This window comes from Coffea arabica, chromosome 10c (genome assembly GCF_036785885.1).
Source record: "Coffea arabica cultivar ET-39 chromosome 10c, Coffea Arabica ET-39 HiFi, whole genome shotgun sequence".
In the NCBI taxonomy this organism is placed as follows: Eukaryota; Viridiplantae; Streptophyta; class Magnoliopsida; order Gentianales; family Rubiaceae; genus Coffea; species Coffea arabica.
In genome coordinates this window covers 6,916,115-6,921,849 of record NC_092329.1, presented here as the reverse complement: position 1 = coordinate 6,921,849, position 5,735 = coordinate 6,916,115, and positions in this window count along the sequence as shown.

Sequence of the window (5,735 nt, the reverse complement as noted above, 5' to 3'; positions counted from 1 at the left end):
TCTGCGATTTGCTGAATTGCTGTCGTTTTACTACTTTGCGTTGGAAGTGGATTTTTTTTCATTCTTCTTTTTTTTTTTTTTGCAGTGGATGTGTGCAATTCTTTCTTTAATTTTAGATGGATTGTTGATTAGGGTATCAAAATAGTAGTACCAGGTAACAACAAATAATTACATAAATTTAAATCGAAAAAAGGACAAGAAAAGTTAGGTAGGACATTTCTTAAGATATATAGAGCAGCTCAGTCGTCGGCTATATGCTGTCAGCCTGCGCCAAAAAAGTCTTTCAAGAGTTAGCTTTTGATCATTTGTCTCATTATTGCTCGTGCTCTCAATATATGCTCAAAGCTCACATTTTATTTTATTACTGCAAGCATGGAGCCTACGATATATTTAGCTTATCTTGGTTGGAATTTTCCGGTCCATTTCATTCTTTTATTGAGGGTTCAAAAAGTGGAACTGAGTGCTATTAAGAGCGTGTTTAGATGGGAATTATTTGTTAAAAAATTATCGATTTGCATTACAAACATATTTTTTAATATACTTTTTTATTTTACGTATATCACATTATAAAAAATAGTATAATAATTATTTTAAATAATATTTCAAATAATCTCTTGTTCGATTGTTTGAATCTCGGGCATGCAGTAAGGCAAAAAAAAATTTGGTTTTTGTCGATGAATTATTGAGAAGGGCTTCTAATCTCCACTCACTAATCTGATTTGTGACGGATTCCATCTAAATGAGTGAATTAACCCATGCCCGGATCAACTTTGATATGACCAGTTGTAGTACTCTATCTCTGTGTAATATGTGGAGCCAGCATAATAGGGTGAAGTTTTTTTTTTTTTTTCCAAACGTTATGAATACAATCACATAATAGAATTCAGTTCATCCCATCCAAAAAGAAAAAAGAGGATGAAAGATATATCATAAGGGTACAGATAAACCAAAGAGGATGTGATCTTTTTGGTTTTTGATGGAGAGGGTGCTGATGCAATGTATGTAAACTTGGATTGTTGAATGAAATCTGTCAATGGAAGAAAATGGGAGCTGAGGATTGTAAATTTTCCAAGCTCATCGGGCCCAGCACTAATTTTTACAGTAGCAGACATCTACTTTTCGTTTTATGATTATTCCGTGGAACTCACTCATTTAAACATCATTTCCAAAGCTAGTTGACTTTGAGAATTTTGTTTCTTTTTTATTTTTTTGTGTGTAAAGTTTTTGGATGTCTGCTGGTCATATTAGGTTTCGACTAATTCTGAATCCCGTGTACTGTCAATAGGGGTGACAATGAGGCGGGGTGGGGCGGGGGATCCGAATCCCGAGTACTGTCAATAGGATGGGGCGGGGGATTGCCTATTAATTACCCCCTATCCCCACCCCCGACTTCCCCCGCTCCGCCCCGCTTCTTCTGCGGGGTTAAAAAAAATATATTATATAATTTATTATAATTAAATTTGAGCAAATAATTAAGTACTAAAATATCAACAAATCATCAAATTATTATTCATTGTAACTTCACAATTGAAACTCATAAAAATAATTAAACAAAAGTTATTTGAATACAATCTAATATGATAAAAAAATATAACTAAAATAATCAAGTTTTCACTTTTGATACAAATACAATCACTAAATTATTATTATGTTTTTTTTTAAAAAAAGGGTTATTGTATTAAATGTAGTTAGGAAATTAATATAAATGTATTAATAAATTTAGTATAAATAATTAATAATTTTTATTAATAAACATATATAATTAGTAGTATACTTGATAATATCATTATATATATAATTATGTCCATATATATATATGTTTTTTTTTTGTTTCAAACAGGTGGCGGTGCGGGGGTTGGGGCAGGGGAATATACCCCCGTCCCCGCCCCCGCCCCAACTCCCGCCCCGACCCCGCCCCAATTGTCCCCCCTCAAACTCTTTTGAGAGTGATCCTCCTAAAGTTTTTTTTTTTTAATATACAAAAAATTGAATTTGAGGTCTTATTTAAGAAATATTAAACTCCTTCTCACTTAATCCAACGGCCATTTGTTGAGAATTTTGATCCAAGAGCGACATTGTTAGGAACCATCAATGCCATCGAATGTTTATCTACTTCTGGATTTTCCCGTCTATTCTATGCTGGATCAAGAGACCCGGCCAAGCATGAATGAAATACAGACGAGCAATAATATTTTGGTCAAATAATCAAATCTGAAATTAATTTTGCCTATATGTTACCCACTAAGGTTTTGACTGCTTAGATTATTCTAAGCTATTTCGGGATCGATTTTGTTATCTCTCTACATGCCAGAGAATTATGTGGAAGATGATCCAGCTTCCGTCAATCATGCCCGAGTTTTGGGAATTCAAGATGAAATGCTGTAGAGGTATATCAATCAAGTTATGACTTCAACTAGTTTTCTGTGTTCTTCTGCGTACCTTGCAACTTTCGGAGAGGCAAAAACATGAAAGAAGTTAGGATGAGAATTGAACACCTTAAGACCTTAAATGGTAGAGATGATGAGGACTATTTTTGTCGTGGAAAGGAGAAGAGAATACTAAAATATTAATTTTAACAGCATTAAATCTATTAAATTGAGTTTTTTTTTTTAAATCCTCCCATTTCTCTTCACACTCTTTCCATAATTCCATCCTCAATTATCAAGTACAAAATTCTAATTTTGAATCTGACAGCCGGGAGGAATATAACAATCCTCTCTTGACCACCCCAATGGCTTATTAAATTGAGTTATTTGTGTTTAGTAATTCAATGTGACCCGAACGAATATATTTGTTTTTCTTATAATTTCCAGCTAACTAATACTATCCATTTAACCACCTTTATATTTCGGCACTTTAATAAGAAGACCTATCTAAAACTTTAACATCATTACCCTGCCCTTCAGCTGCATTTGAATTGCATATATTTCTATCGCAATGCATCTTTTGTCCTATTCTCTATGTCGCTCTCTATTCTACTTTTTATTATATTACTATTTCTCTTTCATAAATATCATATTTTATTTCTTTTTTGTTTCCTTAAAATTCAATAACTATTAATTTAATAAAAAATAAATACAACAGTTTTAAAAACGTAATATATAGTAGAAAATTAAAAAATACAACAGAAAATTCATAAAAAATTCTCATTTTTTATGCAATTTGATTTTTTGAGTTTGTTCAATTTTGCGTATTGTTTAGTTAACAGCTATAAAAGTTTATCAAATCCTTTACTAACTAGTAATGATGTAAAAAAAAACTAGTAACGATGTAAAAAGCTGAAGATATATGTGTCATCTATGATCTAACAAGTTTATCAGATCCTTTACTAACCAATACAAAAACTGAAGATATACGTGTCATCTAACAAAAACAAGTGAAAATTAAAAGGTTTTTCTAATGCATGTCGAGTTGGTATTTGTTAGTGTGTACTTAATTTATACCTAACTTTTTTTTTCTCAAATTTGTGCAATCCCTTGCATGTAAACATGTAAAAAATTTTGGTTAATTATGTGAGAACCCGTAAAACCCTAATTATTTTCCTAGGGTTTATTTCCCTTTAATTGCATGTTTTCTGTATTTTCTGGCTTAGAAATATTTTCTTAGTGGATTTTATGAGTAATTATAGTTTTTAGATGATTTTTCTAGTATTGGAGAGTTTTTAGAAAATTAAGAATATATATTGGACGTGGGACCCGCTAGTGCGAAAAGTTCGGAAAAATTCGGCCAATAAGGTTAAGTTTCGGATACTGTGTAAAATTTATCGGGTGTTAAGAGATTAGTAGAGAGTGTGAAGTGATTGATGTGAGAGAGAAAAGAAAGATAGGAATGCATTTAAGGAGGTAACAAGTGTCACCTTCTCATTTGATGCCTTTTAAGAATTACTATTCACAATTTTGACTTTTTTGACCAAAGGTTAAATATCTCAAAAAATTGCACAAAATTCACCATTTTTGCACCCTTGATGGCCGGCTCTCTCTCTCTCAAAGAAGAAGACAATTTCCTAACTTTCAAGCTTCCATAAGCTTCAATCTTCCATGAACAAAGGCTTAGACTAGATTCTACTCCATAAAACCTTATCTTCTAGTGATAGTAAGTTGCTTGGTGAAGTTGTTTTGAAGCTCTAAGGTGGCCAACCTCTCTATCTCTCTTAATTTCTTGGTAAGTGATGCTTGAACACCCTACTACACCTAATGATGGTTATATTATGCTTAGAAGTGGCTTGAGTGTTGGATTATATGATTTATTTCTTGGTTTGGCTTGATTTGGTGAAGTTTTCCATTTTATGATGAATTTTCTGGTTTCATATGATTTTGATGTTTTGGACTAGTATGATGGTTGGTAATAAGGGGCTTTGGCTCTAGTAGGTGTGAATTGTTGTTAAATGCAATCAATTTTGGATTTGGAATGAAATGTGAAAAGTTAGGGTTCTTGAACCCCTATTCTGTCCGAAATTTTAGGTCATAGCTAGAGGCCGAATTGGACTTTCCTCAAAACATGAAAGTTGTAGGTAGTGATGAGTTTAGTGTGCCTACAAAATTTCAGGGCAATTGGCCAAGTGTAGAGTGAGTTATGCCGTTTTTACTGTTGCTGTTTTTGGTGCACAGAAGGTCCGAACTGCGATAGTAATTGACTGTTTTGACTGGAATTGGTTTTGATTTTGGAGTTGGTGTCTTCTGATGAAATGTAGCTGGATGTCTTAAATAACTTATGCCTTTGGAATTTCGGCATTTGGACTTGTATGGACTGAGATATACCGATTACAGTTTTCTGTGTTTTGCAAACCTGTTTTGGTGATTCTGGTTTAGTGTTTGGCATTTTTGACCTAGTTGGGTCAGGAACTGGATTGAGTGACCTTCTACATTGTTGTAGCCCTGTCCCATAGCTTCGAAACGGTGGGTCTTACACCCCTAACCGATAATTGTAGTGAGAGTTGTGCCATTACCGCATTATGACGTCAAAACCGGTTTTCTTATCAAGGCCAACATTAAAGCCTTTCTTAATTTCTGGTTTGCTTTCATGCTTGTATATGTTTATAAAACCCTATTGGGGTTGTGAATTGGTGTTGTTTATGGCTCGGTATGGTTTCTTGTTTTATGATATTGTGAGCCTATGGAACGGCTCTTGACATGAAATGCTTATATGTGTGTTGTTGGGTTGTGATTGAAGAAAAATAATGAAGCCTTATGGCTGGAAAATTTGGTAAACACAAAGGGCATGCTGCCCGAATTTTTTACTCGAGATTTAGAAAACTATATTCTCGACTTGAGTAAAGGTTAAGTATTTAACCCTTGAATTTCCATGCATGAAACCCTATTGGGCGATAATTGGTTTGACTTTATGACTCGTTATCGAGTCTTATGGTATTTGTTTACATGTTCTAGGGCGTGACGATAGCTCACGACATTCTCCTGACGGAAGTGCATGAAATAGCACTTAATTGATTGGTGAGTGTACTACTCACTTGTGTGCTACTATATGGCTTTGATATTTGAACTTGAGATGTTGTATGTTAATGGATTGATGTGAGAGTGTACTTTATCACTCTCACTTATTGTTTCACATGTTATTGAAAAGTTATTGGAAAGTTATATGAACTGATATATGAAATGAAATACATGACTTGGTATCGATTGGACAAGTATCCAACGACTACAAATGTTATCATTGAGCTCAACCCCATTGGTAGTTGATTGAATCGAGCCGACAAGGGTTTGGTCGTGACAATTAATGAG